The sequence below is a fragment of the Canis lupus genome, chromosome 31 (assembly GCF_048164855.1).
Source record: "Canis lupus baileyi chromosome 31, mCanLup2.hap1, whole genome shotgun sequence".
NCBI lineage: Eukaryota > Metazoa > Chordata > Mammalia > Carnivora > Canidae > Canis > Canis lupus.
Genome location: NC_132868.1, coordinates 14,052,521 through 14,069,717, shown reverse-complemented (window position 1 = coordinate 14,069,717; position 17,197 = coordinate 14,052,521). Strand labels below are relative to the sequence as shown.

At 49.7% G+C, this 17,197-nt stretch overlaps 1 long non-coding RNA gene across 1 annotated transcript; it reads left to right on the top strand.

Moving 5' to 3' along the window:
- The first annotated feature begins 9,587 nt into the window (after positions 1-9,587).
- Positions 9,588-14,745, top strand: LOC140622031 (uncharacterized). The gene is made up of 3 exons (XR_012021757.1): positions 9,588-9,703; positions 10,301-10,520; positions 10,689-14,745. It is a non-coding gene; the product is annotated as an uncharacterized lncRNA (long non-coding RNA).
- Positions 14,746-17,197: the final 2,452 nt, after the last annotated feature.

The window sequence follows — 17,197 nt, the reverse complement described above, 5'->3', positions numbered from 1 at the left end:
TAAATAAGACTGGTTGTTTGGAAAGATACGACATGATACAAGATGTAGATGCAAAGCTAGAGTTGGGATTAGAGCCCAGGAACTTGGAGGGACATATCTGCCAGTAGTGAGTGTGTGTTGGGTTTAAGATTAGGGTTTGGGTTAGGTGTTAGGGTTAGGGCCCACGAGCTTGGATGGTCCTGTCTGCCTACCAGGTGGAGACCTCCCGAGACAGTTGAGTTGAGGACGAGACTCAGAGTGAGGCTCAGGCAGGCGCTGAACATTGGCCTGGGCTCATGGAGCTCTTAGTCTATCTCTGCCTCCTCCTATCTGCCCCTCATACAAATGGCACTTTTTCCAACTGGGGGCCACCGACCTTTATGGTGTCACTCACTAGTCCCCCATCCTTCAAAGGTCATAGCCAGGCCTTGCGAATTGGTCGGGGCAACGCCCAAATTAGTGTGAGGGTTAAGGCCCAGGAGCTTGGACAGTTAATGGGTTAGGGTCAGATTGGACTGTAGCTGCTGCCCAGGGTATGTGTGTGTGTGCCTGTGTGTGCGTGCGCTGAGGGTGGTGTCATACTCGGGCTGGCTTCTACAACTCAATTCCCACTTCCCAAGAGTCAAAATCCTGAAGAAGAGGGGGAAGTAGGCTGATGCTGAAATCCGAAATCCATTCCTCCTCCCTAAGCACACACACCAGAACCCACCAGAACCGATGCCCAAACCACTGCCTGCTCTTCCACCTCTTCCAGAGGCCTGTTTTGCAGGAAAAGACAGGGGATTGAGAAGAAGGAACAGGTGTAGGCAGAAGGGTGGAAGGTGACGGATAAGAAAAAGGAAAACAGGGATGCCTGGGTGGCTCGATGGTTGAGTGTCCACCTTTGGCTCAGGTCGTGATCCCAGGGTTCATTCTGTGAGATTATGTTCTCTCTTCCTTCCCATTCTGCCCCCCTCCTTTATCTCATTTATGTTTTGGTGACCAATGATGGGCATTTCTATAGTATTGCTGGTTTATATAAATTTGGGGTTGAGCATCTTCTAACATACAGAACAAAATATACTCAGGACCAAGAGAATCGCCATCTAGGACCCCTCAGGTAGACTACATTCGCTCTCCCCTAAGCTTCTTCACCACCACCATCCGCCAGCACCTCCTTTTCTCTTTATTCCTTTTCCTATTTTCTTTACTTTATTTCTTTTTTCTTTTTCTATTTTCTTCTTTGTGGTTTTGGCCTTTTATATTGACTACTTTAAAATTTGTTTTTCTCTTTAGTGGTCCTTTTGTTTTATTTTGTTGTGTTCTTCCTTTTCATTTTCTGTTCTCTGACCTCTTCAGAATCATCTATGATGTATTTTACTTAGGTTGTGGTTAATATTTTTGACTCAGCCTGTTCATACAGCCACTCTGCACTGGAAAAAATGACTACAAGGAAGCACTCACCACAAAAGAAAGACCGGGAAACTCAATTCTATGTCACGGAGTTAAAGAATATGGATTTCAATACGATGTCAGAAAAATATTCAGAAGCACAATTATAAAGCTACTGGTGGCTCTGGAAAAAAGCTTAAAGGACTCTAGAGTCTTCATTACTGCAGAATTCATATCTAATTAGGCCAAAATTAAAAATAGATGAAATGAGATGAAATCCAAACTGGAGGACCTAACTGCTAGGGTTAATGAGGTGGGGGAGAGAGTGAATGACATAGAAGACAGGTTGATGGTAGGAAGGAAGCTGAGGAAAAAAGAGGAAAACAATTCAGAAACCATGAGGAAAGGCTTAGGGAAATAAACGAAAGCGTTAGAAAGAAGAATTTATGTATAATTGGGATTCCAGAAGAGGCTGAGAGGGAGAGGGGACCAAAATGTATATTTGAACAAATCATAGCTGAGAACTTCCCTAATCTGGGGAAGCAAATAGGCATTCAGAGCCAAAAGATAGAGAGGACCTGGCCTCAAATCAATCAAAACTGTTCAACACCTCGACATTTATTTTATTTTTTTTATAAATTTATTTTTTATTTTTTATTTGCCAACATATAGAATAGCACCCAGTGCTCATCCCATCAAGTGCCCCCATCAGTGCCCATCACCCAGTCACCCCCACCCCCTACCCACCTCCCCTTCCACCACCTCTAGTTCGTTTCCCAGAGTTAGGAGTCTCTCATGTTCTGTCTCCCTTTCTGATATTTCCCACTCATTTTTTCTCCTTTCCCCTTTATTCCCTTTCACTATTTTTTATATTCCCCAAATGAAAGATACCATATAATGTTTGTCTTTCTCCGATTGATTTATTTCACTCAGCATAATACCCTCCAGTTCCATCCACGTCGAAGAACACCTCGACATTTAATAGTGAAACTTGCAAAGTTCAAAGAGAAAGAGAAAATCCTTAAAGCAGCACGAGACAAGAGATTCTTATATGGGGAGAAATATCAGATTAACAGCAGGCCTCTCCACAGAGACCTGGGAGGCGAGAAAGGGCTGGCATGGGCTATTCAGTGTACTACATGAGAAGAACATGTAGCCAAGAATATGTTATCTGGCAAGTCTGTCATTCAGAATAGAAGGAGCAATATAGACCTTCCAGGATAGGCACAAACTGAAAGAATATGTAGTTTGCGGGAAATAACCCTGTAAAAGAAAAAGGAAGCTCAAAGAAACAATCCATAAAACAGGATAAGTTAACCAGGAATAAGTAATATGATGACACTAAATTCATATCTTTCAATACTTACTCTGAACATGAATGGGCTAAATGAACCCATCAAAAGATGTAGGGGATTAGCCTGGATAGAAAAGCAGACCCACCAATATGCTGTCTACAAGAGACTCATTTTGGAACTAAGGACACCTCCAGATTCAAAATGAAAGGGTAGAGAAACATTTACCATTCAAATGATCCTCAAAACAAAGCTGGGGTAGCAACCTTCATATCAGATAAATTAGAGTTTATACCAAAGCCTGTGGTAAGAGATGAAGAGGGACACTATACCATACTTAAAGGGTCTATCCAACAAGAAGACCTTTAGTCATGAATATTGATGTTCATAATGTGGGAGCTACCAAGTATATCAATCAATTAATAACCAAAGTAAAGAGACACTTAGATACACTAATAGTAGGAGACTTCAACACGGCACTCTCAGCAAAGGACATATTTTCTAGGCAGAACATCACTAAAGAAACAAGGGCCCTAAATGATACCTTGGACCAAGTAGATTTCATATATATATATACAACTTTCCATCCAAACACAACTGAATACATATTCTTCCATCCAAACACAACTGAATACATATTCTTCACAAGGGCACATGGAACTTTCTCCAGAATAGACCACATTCTGGGTCACAAATCAGGTCTCAACTGATACCAAAAGATTAGAATTGTCACCTGCATAATTTCAGTCCACAATGCTTTGAAACTAGAACTCAATCCCAGAAAATTTGGAAGAAACTGAAACACATGGGGGTTAAAGAGCATCCTACTAAAAGATGAATAAGTCAACCAGGAAATTAGAAAAGAATTAAAAAGATTCATGGAAACTAACGAAAATGAAGATGCAACCATTCAAAATCTTTGGGACACAGCAAAAGCGGCCCTATGAGGGAAATACATTACAATACAAGCCTCCCTCAAAAAATTGGAAAAAAACTTAAATACACAAGCTATCCTTGCGCCTAAGGAAATTGGATAAAGAACAGCAAGTAAAGCCTACAAACCTACACCAATCAGAAGAAGAGAGATAATAAAGATTGGAGTAGAACTCAATGAAATAGAGACCAGAACTGTAGAATAGATCAACAAAACCAGGAGTTAGTTCTTTGAAATAATTAATAAGATAAATGGACCTACAGCCAGGCTTATTAAAAAAAAAAGTGAAAAGACTCAAATTAAAAAATCACAAATGAAAGAGGAGATATCACAACCAATACCAAGGAAATACAAACCATTTTAAAACCGTACTATGAGCACCAACATGACAACAAAATAGGCAATCTAGAAAAAATGGATGCATTTCTGGAAAACCAGGAATTATCAAAACTGGAATGGGAAGAAATAGAAAGCCTGAGCGGGAGGATAACTAGAGAGAAAATTGAAGCAGTCACCAAATATCTCCCAAGACACCAAAGTCCAGGGCCAGATGGCTTCCCAGGGTAATCCTATCAAACGATTAAAGAAGAAACAATATCTATTCTACTAAAGTATCTCTGAAGGATAGAAAGGGATGGAATACTTCCAAACTTGTTTTATGAAGGCAGCATTACTTTGATTCCAAAACCAGACAAAGACCCCACCAAAAAGGAGATTTATAGACCAATATCCCTGATGAACTCAGATGTAAAAATTCTCAACCAGACACTAGCAACAAGATCAAACATAGGTTAAGAAGATTATTCACCACAACCAAGGGGGAATTATTTCTGGGATGCAAGGGTGGTTCAACTCTTATAAAACAATCAATGAGTTAGATCACATCAACAAGAGAAAAAACAAGAACCCTATGATCCTCTCAATAGATGCAGAGAAAGCATTTGACAAAATACAGCATCCATTCCTGATCAAAACTCTTCAGAGTGAAGGAATAGAGGGAACATTCCTCAGCATCTTAAAAGCCATCTATGAAAAGCCCACAGCAAATACCATTCTCAATGGGGAAAAACTGGGAGCCTTTCTCCTAAGATCAGGAATGTGCCAAGATGTCCAATCTCACCACTGCTATTCAACATAGTACTAGAAGTTCTAGCCTCAGCAATCAGACAACAGAAAGAAATAAAAGGCATTCAAATTGGCAAAGAAGAAGTTAAATTCTCCCTCTTCTCAGATGACATGATACTGTACATATAAAACCCAAAACACTCCAACCAAGATGGGTAGAACTCATACAGCAATTCGGCCATGTGGTAATATACAAAAATCAATGCCCAGAAGTCAGTGGCATTTCTAACACTAACAATGAAACTGAAGAAAGAGATATTAAAGAGTCAATGCGATTTACAATTGCACCCAAAAGTATAAGATACCTAGGGATAAACCTGACCAAAGTAGTTAAAGATCTATACCCTAAAGATTACAGAACACGTCTGAAAGAAATTGAGGAAGACACAAAGAAATGGAAAAGTATTCCATGTTCATGGATTGAAGAATACGTATTGTGAAAATGTCTATGCTACACAGGAATATTTATTGTTTTTTATTTATATTTTATTGGTGTTCAATTTGCCAACATATAGAATAACACCCAGTGCTCATCCCATCAAGTGCCCCCCTCAGTGCCCATCACCCAGTCACCCCCACCCCCCTGCCCACCTCCCCATCCACCACCCCTAGTTCGTTTCCCAGAGTTAGGAGCCTCTTGTTCTGTCTCCCTTTCTGATATTTTCCACTCATTTTTCCTCCCTTCCCCTTTATTCCCTTTAAATATTTTTTATATTCCCCAAATGAATGAGACCATATAATGTTTGTCCTTCTTCGATTGACTTATTTCACTCAGCATAATACCCTCCAGTTCCATCCACGTTGAAGCAAATGGTGGGTATTTGTCATTTCTAATGGCTGAGTAATATTCCATTGTATACATAGACCACATCTTCTTTATCCATTCATCTTTTGATGGACACCGAGGCTCCTTCCACAGTTTGGCTATTGTGGACATTGCTGCTATAAACATCGGGGTGCAAGTGTCCCCGCGTTTCACTGCATCTGTATCTTTGGGCTAAATCCCCAGCAGTGCAATTGCTGGGTCGTAGGGCAGATCTATTTTTAACTCTTTGAGGAAACTCCACACAGTTTTCCAGAGTTGTTGAATGGTTGTATCTTCATTCTCATTAGTTTCCATGAATCTTTTTAATTCTTCTCTAATTTCCTGGTTGACCCTTTCATCTTTTAGCAGGATGGTCCTTAACCTCCACGTGTTTGAAATCCTTCCAAACTTCTTCTTGTGATTTAGTTCTAATTTCAAAGCATTATGGTCTGAAAATATGCAGGGGATGATCCCAATCTTTTGGTATCGGTGAAGACCTGATTTGTGACCCAGTATGTGGTCTATTCTGGAGCAAGTTCCATGTGACTTGAGAAGAATGTGTATTCAGTTGCATTTGGATGTAAAGTTCTGTAAATATCTGTGAAATCCATCTGGTCCAGGGTATCATTTAAAGCTCTTGTTTCGGGGATCCCTGGGTGGCGCAGCGGTTTGGCGCCTGCCTTTGGCCCAGGGCCCGACCCTGGAGACTCGGAATCGAATCCCACGTCGGGCTCCCGGTGCATGGAGCCTGCTTCTCCCTCTGCCTGTGTCTCTGCCTCTCTCTCTCTCACTGTGTGCCTATCATAAATAAATAAAAAAAATTTTTAAATAAAAAAAAATAAAGCTCTTGTTTCTTTAGAGATGTTGTGCTTAGAAGACCTGTCGATTGTAGAAAGCACTACATTCAAGTCACCATGTATAAGTGTATTATTATCTAAATATGTCTTAACTTTGGTTATTAACTGATCGATATACTTGGCAGCTCCCACTTTCGGGACATATATATTGATGGTTGTTAAGTCCTCTTGTTGAATAGATCCTTTAAGTATGATATAGTGTCCCTCTTCATCTCTCACTACAGTCTTTGGTGTAAATTTTAGTTTATCTGATATAAGGATGGCTACCCCTGCTTTCTTCTGAGGACCATTTGAATGGTACATGGTTCTCCAACCTTTTATTTTCAGGCTGTAGGTGTCCTTATGTCTAAAATGAGTCTCTTGTAGACAGCAAATAGATGGGTCCTGCTTTCTTATCCAGTCTGAAACCCTGCGCCTTTTGATGGGGTCACTAACCCATTCACATTCAGCATTACTATTGAAAGATATAGATTTATTGTCATCATAATACCTATTCAGTCCCTGTTTTTGTGGATTGTTCCATTGGACTTCCTCTTTCTTATACAGAGTCCCCCTTAAAATTTCTTACAGAGCTGGCTTCGTGGTCACATATTCTTTCAGTTTCTGCCTATCTGGGAAGCTCTTAATGTCTCCTTCTATTCTGAATGAGAGCCTTGTTGTATAAAGAATTCTCGGCTACATACTTTTCCCATTTAGCATATTGAATATTTCCTTCCACTGCTTTCTGGCCTTTCATGTTTGTGTGGACAGATCGGTTGTGAACTGAATTAGTCTTCCCATGTAGGTTAAGGACTCTCACCGACCCACCGCTTTTAGGATTCTAATCGTGATTGTGTATGTTGTGAATTTGACTCCGATGTTCCTTGGCAATTGTCAGCTTTTGTTGTATTTAGTGGGAGTTCTCTGTGCTCTTTGTTTATGTGTGTGGGTCCTTGCACACACAGAGAGGTTTATATAATTTGTTCAAATAAAACTTGTGCCCCTTTATCTCTCTCTTCATGTTCTGAGTCTCCTATGATGTGGATGTTATTGTTTTAATAAGAGTCTGAGTTCCCTAAGTCTGTCTCTGTGGTCCATTTCGTTTCTTGGTTTTAGGACTTCCGCCTTGGACTGCATCTCAGTTATAGCATTTTTAATGTTGGCCTGACTAGATGTTAGTTCTTTTATCTCTACAGTAAGGGATTGTATAGTGTCTTCTAAGCTCCTTTTCCAACCCAGATACTATCTTTATATTCATTGTTTTAAATTCTAGTTCAGATATCTTACCTTCATCTGCAGTGATTAAATCCCTGGCTGTGAGTACTACCTCGTGTTCTTTTTGGAGGTGAATTTCTCCACCCCATTATTTTCCCCAGAAAAGAAGGAAGCGATCAAAAGAAAAAACAGGGAAAACAACGATAACAACAAAAACGCCCCTAAACAAGATCCTGGGTGTGTTTTAGCCTGGTTGTTAATTATTAATTATTAGAAGAATCTAGACCCAAATAAGAAAATTAAAGTACAATGAAAGTAATCAAAAATAAGAAATATATAAGTATGTGCATAACAATTAAAATTAAGAAATTAATAAAAAATAATTGACGATAATAAATGAAAAATAATAAATAATGAAAAGTACAAAGGAAGCCAGATCCTACTTTCTCCTTTAAGCTGAAGCTTTGCAGGCTTCTGTGATCAGTACTCCTGGTGGGACCCAGTGGTCAGTGCGGGTCGTCTGGGGGAGGGGCCGTCGCCCTGATTGTCAGGTGCCACTTGCCTCAGGGGAGATGCACCTGCAGGGCTGAGGCGGGGCTCGGTGTAAGCGCCTCTGGCCTCCACCAGGCGGCGCTGTGCTGCTCCCTGAGGACTCAGGGCTGATTGATGGGCAGGCTGAGGTGGGGGCCCTGGGTTCCCTGCCCTGGAGCTGAACATCCCGCCCCCCAGTCTGCAGTGAGCCTTCACAGAAGAGCCATCAAGCCCTCTTGTCTCCGCAGTTTGTGTCGGAACCCTGTGTCCACCCTGCCTGCGTCTGAGCTTTTTTTTAAAATTTAATCTCACACGCAGTAAGGAGTTTCAAAATTCCAAAATTTAGGGGCTCCCCTGGTGGAGAGCTGTGCTCTCGCTGCCCGGGAGGGATCCTCCACTTCCGCAGTAGGTGTAGCACAAGGGGACAAGGGGCAGCCAGGAGGAAGGTGTGCTGAGGGGACCGTCTGGCCGGGCGGATGGCCGCTCAGGGGCATCTGGTCCCGGTGGGCGGGAGCGCGTGTGTCAGGTGCGTGCTGGTGGCGCCTGTGTGTGGGTCCCGGGAGCCCCAGGGCTGTCGCTCAAGGGCACCTCGTCTGCACACACGGAGGGAAGGCGTCTCCCGGAATCCCTAGGGGGGACCCCTGCGGGGCAGCGGGCTGCTCTCCGAGGTCCGTCTCCTGCCGGGCTCCTGGGCTTGGGGCTGCAGCGCGAGGGGCTGGGAGGGCGGGGCGCCCCCACCGAGGGGCCCAGACTTTCCTGAGGGCCGCGTCCTAAATGCAGAGCCTTTCAGGAGCGGGTGCGCCCCCCGAGGGAGCTCGCTCCAGGGGCCAAGTCCTGATTGAAGCTGATCGTGGCAAATGGGCCAGGGGCATCGCTAGGTGCTCCTTGTAGGGACTTTGTTCTTCCTACTGTGCGGCTGGTCGGTCTTTAGCCTCTGTCCCTGGAGGACTAGCACCAGGGCCGGGAGCAGCCTTCCAGCCAGTGGACCTGCATGGCTCCAGTGTTGAGGGGTATCAGCGGGTGGAGGCTGCAAATCATCTTGTGAGGGCATGGGCGCCTTGCCGGGTGCTCATTCGGATGCTGGCCTCTCCCCGGGGAGGGGAGGCCACGGTCAGCATGACCTGGTGAAAGGCCCCCGGCTGGAGTCAGTCCTGGGCAGAACTGGCTCTCCAGGCAACTAGCAGTGGCAGCATTTCCCCCTCGCTCTACTAAGGTGAGTGGGACCAGACTGGGGATGGGAGGACAGCTGGGACACCAGTCTACTGAGAAGGGTGGGAGGCCTGGAGGGCCTGAAGGTGGGAACTAAGGGCGTGGGAGGGCGCCTGCATGCCCTTCCCACCCAGCGTGGTGACCCGACCTCCCATCACACCCTTGGCCTTCAGGGTGCAGGGCTAAGTGCTGACTGGACCCCGCTGACCTACAAGGATGACACAGGGCTCCATTGTGGGCGGAACTGTGGCGCCCCAGGGTTCCACCGCTGCCTGGCGCTACTCTGTGACCACACGCAGTTGGAGGCACTTGCGCTCTGGAATTGGCTCCCAGCGCCCGAACTAACCCACTCTCCCCAGTGCCCCAGTGTATAAAGTGTAGGTGCTCACACAGCAACAGGTCACAGGTGAGTGACAGCTGCTCCCTGCTGCCCTCCGGTCATCTTGGGGCCTGTCCTTCCCAGTGGGGGCGCTGGCTTCCTGGGTTGGGGTGAGAACACACCGACCCCCATGTGATGTCCATGAGGCAGCTCCTGCAGCCTTTCCACAGCTCCACGAGGTCAGGGTTGCCTCCTTGCTGCCCCAGGCCAGGGAATGAGGCTGTGGTCGGGGCTCGGGAAGCTCAATGGGAACCCTGCTCTCCTGTAAGGCCTGTTCTGTGCAGGGGAAACGCAAGCCATGACCTATCCCGCCCGTCCTAGGTGCCTGGACCCCAAAACATGATGACCAATCTCCCCACCCTGTGGTCTGGAGTGGACGGTCAGGACTTCTGGGTCCTCCTGGCCCATGACCAGGCTTGCTTTTCACGAACTGGAACATGGAGGTCCTTGTGCTCCCCCCAGAACCCCCCTCAGGCTATTCACAAATCATTATATTCAGGGTGGGTATTTTGGTCACACTTTTGCTGGCCTAAGTTTTTAATTTTGATGAAGTCCAGTTCATTCCTTTTTCCTTTTGATTGTTGTGCTTGTGGAATCTAAGAGAAATCTTCCATCTGCCCCAAGCCCCCAGGAACACTCGCTGGCAGGCCCATCCACCACCAACTCGGCGCCAGCCCTGGGCTGGGAGACGTCACCCCAAGCATTAGGTCCGCAGTTCCCCGCAGCCTCCTGGGCCCCCTTGTGCTCCTGATAAGGGAGTGGGAGAGCTCTGTCCTGTCAGCGTGATGGCATGTCCTGGGACAGTGGCTGGGAAGGTGGACTGCAGGTGGGCCAGCTACAGACAGTGAGTACTCATGTGTGATCCTTCAGCCCAGCACATCCCCTTCTGATCTATGGGGTTGTTTCCACACTCCGGTCAGATAGATGGGGACCTGCCCACAGGGAGCACACAGACGCATGTGTCCTCTGAAGGTTTTCATGCGGTGTCAACATGGATGTGTTTGCTTTACAGCACCAGGCAACAGGACCTGGAGACCCTGCTGGCCTTTGAGAGGGCTGATATCATAGCCAAATACCATCAGCTGAGGGTCAGAAAAGGACCATAGATGCTAGAGCACCCACTAGAGGTGGGGACCACACCTGCAAGAGCAGGTGAGGCCCAAGATGGGATCAGAGCCAACCATGAGCCAGGTCAGCCCAGACAAGGACCATGGTCACCAGGAACAAGTGAGACCCTGGCGACGGACCCGCACATCCATAGAAGTGAGGGTCCATCTTGGCACCTAGTGATCCGTAGCCAATGAGCCCAGGTGGGGACCAAGGTCACCAGGTCCAGGTGAGGCTCAGGTGGAGACCAGAGTCACCAGGTCAGGTCAGGCCCAGGTTGGGATCATCGCTGATAGAAGCATGTAAAGCTATCAGGCTGCTCCCATTGGGCAGAGGGGCCCTTCCCTCATGCCCGGCCAATCTCAGAGGGTCCTGATCTGCCGCAGGATTCAGGGGAGAGGAGCCATTCTGCTCCCTCCTTTCCCCATGTCCCTGGCGCTGATCCATCCCCACCATGGGGTCCCCTCTGTTTCAGCATGACAAGTACTGTCTCCACAGGACCTTGGGATGATGCTCCCCAATCATTGTTGAAGGTCACGGACAATCAGAGCTTTCTGCAGTGAGTTCCCCGGACACCCCTTCGTCCATCTCAGGAGGCAATTTTTACTTGCAGGAACCACTCTCTGGAGGCTGGCCCATCCCCCTGGGTCAGGACCTCGTCCCCTGGAGTCCTCTGAGGGCCATGTGTACCCTGGACTGGAGCTGAGAGAATCAGGAGGCAAACCCAAGAAATGGGTACAAGGGAGCTGGGTCGGGGGCTGGCCCTGGGCACTCAGAGTGGCCTCCACTCCTGCTTTGGGGAGGGCCAGGTGTCTGCGTCCAGTTTGGGAGTTGGGATATCTCTTGTCCTTCAGCAAGGGCTCCAAATGTGAGGCGCTCTGGGACAATGGCCTGCTTTCTATAGGAGGATGGCCTGGTCTGGGGCCAGTAAGGGAGGGGGGATGCTCCTCACTCACACCCCCAGGCCAGGGCCTCCACAGTCTGAAGGCTTCTGCAAGGTTGCAGGTAAAGGCCGGGGACAAAGCAAGGTCAGGGAGGGAAGGTGAGCAGCAGAGGAAGGGACTGACCAGCTTGGGCAGGAAGAGGGAAGAGGAGGTAGAGGAGGCCACCATGGGTCGGGAACGAGGGAAGGATGACAGCCCAGTGGCCTTGGTCTGAGGGGAGGAGGCTGCTGTGTCGTGGGCCCCATAGGAACCTCACACAGCCTGGAGACTCCATGTGGGGCCAACGGGGCTGCCCCCGGCCCCCTCAGCTCTGCTCTCTGCCCAGTGCCTGCTTGGATGGGTCAGGGGTGGGTCATGCTCAGGGCTCTGACAATAGGTACAATGGGTCAGAGTAGCAGAGATGACAGCAAGAGGAGTGGAGTCAGTGGACAGCAGGTAGGATGGCCAGGGTGCAGGGGGAGGCCGGCTGGATGCCGGGCAGTCAGGCCCTGGGAAAACAGGGGGGCCTCTGCTGAACAGTCCCTGTGCAGCATCTTCCCACTCCTGGGTGCCCGCATCCTGAATCTACAACCCCAGCAATTACCGTGCACACCCATCACCCTCCTCGTGGCCAACACTCGCTGCCCCTGGGTGCTGGGGACTGGCCTTCCCCCTCAGTGGCCACTGCAGGAAGGAGGATGCTGGGTCAGGCGGGCCTGGTCCTCAGCTCAGGGTTCCCACCTTGCAGGGTCTCTGTGAGGACGAGGGTCCCTGGACCCTGCCACACCTAGCCAGAACGGCAGTCCTGCTCTCTGGAAAGACGAGGTCCATTCAGGGCTTAGAACGCTCTGGGCACACTGGGGTCAGGGCGTAGGGGAGGAGGCCCCTGCCAGGAAGCCCCCCCCTCGCCCGCCTGGTGCATGAGGAGACCCTGATCTTTGAGGGTATGGGGCCTTCTCAGGCTTCTTCATTCCAGGGTTCCGCAAACCACTGAGGTTCTAGTCCCATCAGGAGCCCATTCTAGACATAGCTCACCCCAAGCTGAAAAAGCTCATGGCGATTAGATACTCCCCAGAGGCTCCATCCCCTTGGCCCTGGGCAACGGGTGCCAGCACAGCCCATCTGAGCTGCCCCAAGCTTGGTGTCAAGTTCCTCCTCCTGGGGAGCCTGAGGCACCCTGGAGGCTGGGCGGGGCCATGGGGAGTGTGTCCACCTGGCTCCACGGGGACGCAGCCTGGGGCCTGAGCACCTCCTGCCCTTCTGCCAGGATGAGGAACAGATTTTTCCTGGCATTTACACCCCCAAGCAGTTCCTTCAGTTTTTCATCAGTCAGGTAAGGCCACCCCAGGACCCCTGTTCCCTCATCCTGTCCCCTAACCCCGTGGGGGCCGAGCTCAGCCCTACCCTCCAGACAAGCCAGGCCCAACCCTGGGGACCTAAGGCTGAGGCTGGCAGCCCATCCCATCTGGAGAAGTCCAGAGGGTCCCTGGGGGAGGTTCCAGGGGACAGGCTGTCTCTGCCTCAGATCCCCCAGGGAGGCCTGGTCAGCTGCTGCAGGAGGGAAGCTCCACAGAGCCTATGGATTCACACCTGTGTCCTGGAACACTGTGGGCTCTGCTTCTGCCCAGCTGCCTACATCTCAGAACCCCTCGCTGGCCTGGATGCCCCACAGGGAACTCCCTCCTCATGCTCCCAGGGAACCAGGAGAATGCAGACAGGTGGCACCCGAACACGGATCTGAAGTCAGAACACTGGGTCTCCTTCCCTTTGTCACCAGCCTGGGCCACACTACAGGCCACACAGCAAACCAGACAATAGAATCCCCCTGGGACGCCCGTCACAGGGTCTTCGAAGCCCACTAAGATGACACTGTAGGGATCCAGATACCCTTCCTGCCCTGGGACCACAGCAGCTCAAGCCGCTCACTGGGGAGTGATAGGCAGGGCCCGGGCAGAGCCAGGGCAGTGCCGAACTCCATACCCCAAGGCCCCACAGAGTCCTGGGACCATCTGACCTCTGCCTCCACAGGGAAGCCTCCTGCTCCTGGGCCTCTGGATCAGAGCGTGATGGGGAGGATGTGGGCCCTGAGGCTCTGGCCAGCAGACATCATGCCCTGCCTCGTCTCACATACCTTTATACAAGGTGCCCCCCCAATAGGAAGAGTCCCTGACCCCGAGGGACCTAGGCTGGCCTCTTCCCGGGCTCTGGGGAGGCAGGGTGGACATGACCCCACCCAGGCTCAGAACACAGACTGATGGGTTGAGCCCCCGGTGGCCCTAACCAGTTCTGGATTCTCCCCTAAGGATGAGCAACCCTCTCAGAGCAGGAAGTGGCCTCCTGGGTCCTGGATGTGCCCCACAGATCCAGGTCACTGACCTAGGACAATGCTGGGAATTTCAGGACACCCCAGGACAGGGGCAGCAGGGGCAGGCCAGTGGGCCACACCCTCACCCACACTAGAAGGCAGGCTCCTCCACATACTGGGTCTCCAGCAGTCATTCACCTGGCACAGTGGGCCAGAGGCTGGGATCCAGCTGACCTGCAGGGACTCAGCACAGGGACTCCTAAGCTGCAGGGACCCCTAAGCTGCAGGTCCAGGTCAGGTCTGCTGTCCTCAGAACTGCCTCTCAGGCCCCAACTTCGGGAAATGTGCCCACACTTGGAGTCTGCCCAGGCTCCAAGCTGCGGGACTCTAGCACCTGCACCCCCAGGTGAGTTCGGGTTTCCCCTAAAAGACAGGATGGTCCCCCTCCCCCAGAGAAGGTGCACACCCTAAGTTCAGAGCCCCTGTTTGTTATGAAAGTTCAATAAAGTGTTGAGAGTTAAAATGCATGGCCAGCCCATTTCTGTGTCTCCCAGAGCTCTGTGCAAGCAGCGGGGACAGAACCCCAGAAAGGAGGAGGGGGCCTTACACAGGCCACTATCAGCCTCTGCACAGTTGCTGCCAGGCACACAAAGCTGACCTGCCCCCGTGCCTTCCAAGGTCCGCCAATGCCAGGGGAAGGCCAAACACATGCTTATTGGGACTCAGCCCATGCCCCACAGGCCAGGACGGGGCTGGAAGAGAGTGACAGCTGGGGGCTGGTGGCCTCAGTTCACGATGGACTGTGCAAGTGCCCTGGGAGATCTGTGCTGCCTCTGTCCAGTGGGCCTGGACGGGCCGGGCTCCGGGGGCACTTCTGTCCTTCCTCGCCCCGAGCCTGTTCTCCTGGAGGAGAGAGGGCCAGCGGGGTGGGCAGTGTGGCCCTCGAAGTGATGTCAGGACAGCAGGCACTTGCAGCTCACACTCCCGGGCCCCCTCACTGGGAGGGCTCAGCTTGCACACCTTGTGCTGCCATATCACCCGCAGCAGCGTGTGGAAGGATCCTCCACGGCCTAGCGAGTAGGGGCTGGGGGAGAATTGGGCTCAGCCTGGGGGCCTGGAACCCAGGGGACCAAGAAACCCTAGCCCCTCCCACCCCGACTCCCACACACAGGCAGCCCCAGGGCTCCCTCCATCAGGCAGCTTCCTCCTCAGAAATTCCCTGATAGGGTGGCCCCGACGAGTGGCTTCCAGTGTGAGAGGCATTGAGGAGAGAAGATGCGGCCGGTGTTCAGCTGGGACCCACTGCCTAACCCGTGAATGTGGCCAAGTTGGACCTTCAAACTCAGCTGAGCCTCCAGGGGAACGTCACTGCATGAAAAAGCCCAGGATGACCAGCAGAACCCAACTAGCCACCCAACGCCAGCCCCTGCAGTGATGAAGATTGTGGTTTCCAGCCAGGTAGGTGTTAGGATGACACAGCCCAAAGTTCACATAGATGCCCAGCAAACACACACCCCAAAATAAAGAAAAGTCAAAATCCTCCTAGATGTTGTCAAATAGCAGCAGAATGGTTACATACACAAAGCTCTAGTCACACGGGAGAATAGATGAAGATCCTAAAAACAACAACTGCACGGAGGTGTTGAGGCATGGAGATGTGCCTGCTGGGTTCTGACAATGAGCAAGGAGCTGTAGGAAACATCTTACAGAGGGTGGGCTCCCCCTTAGGAAAGGACACCAGATCCCTTAGAAGACGACACATGGTGAAATCTGTCCTTCTGTCTATTTCTGGTTTTCCCCCTATTTTGTTCTTCATAATTCTATTTCAGCCTCCACCCTTCATCCAAGCCAATGACCTTACAGGCTTTAATGACATTGGGTCCTACAAGGAGGCAGAGCTTTGCCTACCAGGTTCAGAAATGATTATCGCCTAGGTTTGTGCTGATCCACCTAACTCATGCCTTCACAGTTCTTCGTGCCTTGCAGAACAAAGCGAAACACAGGCCTGACAATGAAAGAAGCCCACTCGCACTCGGGCAGGATGCTCTCTTGTGGGGAATGAATCTGGACAAAGCAGTGACCACAGGAGCAAATAAGAATAGGTTGTAGGTTAGACATAGTCTGGTTTGAGTATTTTCTTAAACCAAGCACATACCTACGATGTCATGTGTTGTATCTTCATCCATTATTAGTTTTTAAATATTTTAATTTTATGTAATCTCTACATCCAACATGGAGTTCACACTCACAATCCTGACATGAAGATCCCTCGACCAAGACACCCAGGCACCCCGTGCCATGTTTTATATCTCTTTGCTTGCTTGCCTATCTCTGCGTCCAACTGGAACATTGAGTCCGTGACTGGGGAGCTTTAGCTTCCTCTAAATCCCAGAATTGCCTGCATATCCCAATCCAAGAACGACATTTGCCATTGAATGGCACTTTAAATCAATCGTCAGTAAAATGACTACTGTAAAGGAAATTGTCAACGTTTAACGTGTGTGCACCCCGCCCTGGGCTCCTAGGGAACTTATGCCTTCTTGAACATTTATCAAGGTCCAAATGACTCCTCCAAACCTAGAGTGTGGGCTCAATTTCTGCCCTGACACATGCTGTATGTCTGGTTCAATTAATAGGTATCAGTTCATCAAAGGGAGCCTGGCCGCTCAGTGTGGTTGGTAAGAACAGGTGACTCTTGATCTTGGGATAGTGAGTTGAAGCCCCAATTTAGGTGTAGATTACAGAAAATTAAAATCTTTAAAAAATCAATCAATCAGTTGATTGGGGAGACACAGCTCCAGATCCCACAGGGGCAGGCAGGCAGCTGACAGGTCTTCGTACAGGATCATAAGCAGCAGAGCACAAATTCAGAACTTTCAGAAGTCGGCTAGTGTGGGGGACGCACCATCCTTAACAATGCTCAGGTGGCGAGGCGAGGTGCAGTCCCAGGAGCCAAGGGTGTGCTTAGGGTCCCCGGGGTCGCAAGGACGGTGGTGCCAACTGTTCCCAGGCACAGGAGTGGGGAAATCCTGAGAGCATTGGGACTAGGGTCCAGCATTCCTCCCTGTGTGGCCATAAACTGCAAACCACTGTGTAGTCATGGGTCCGCTTTACTTGGTCATAAGTGGGAGTTGACCCTCCGGGTCAGGAAGAGTACAGGTGTCCACCACGGGAGGCCCTAAAATT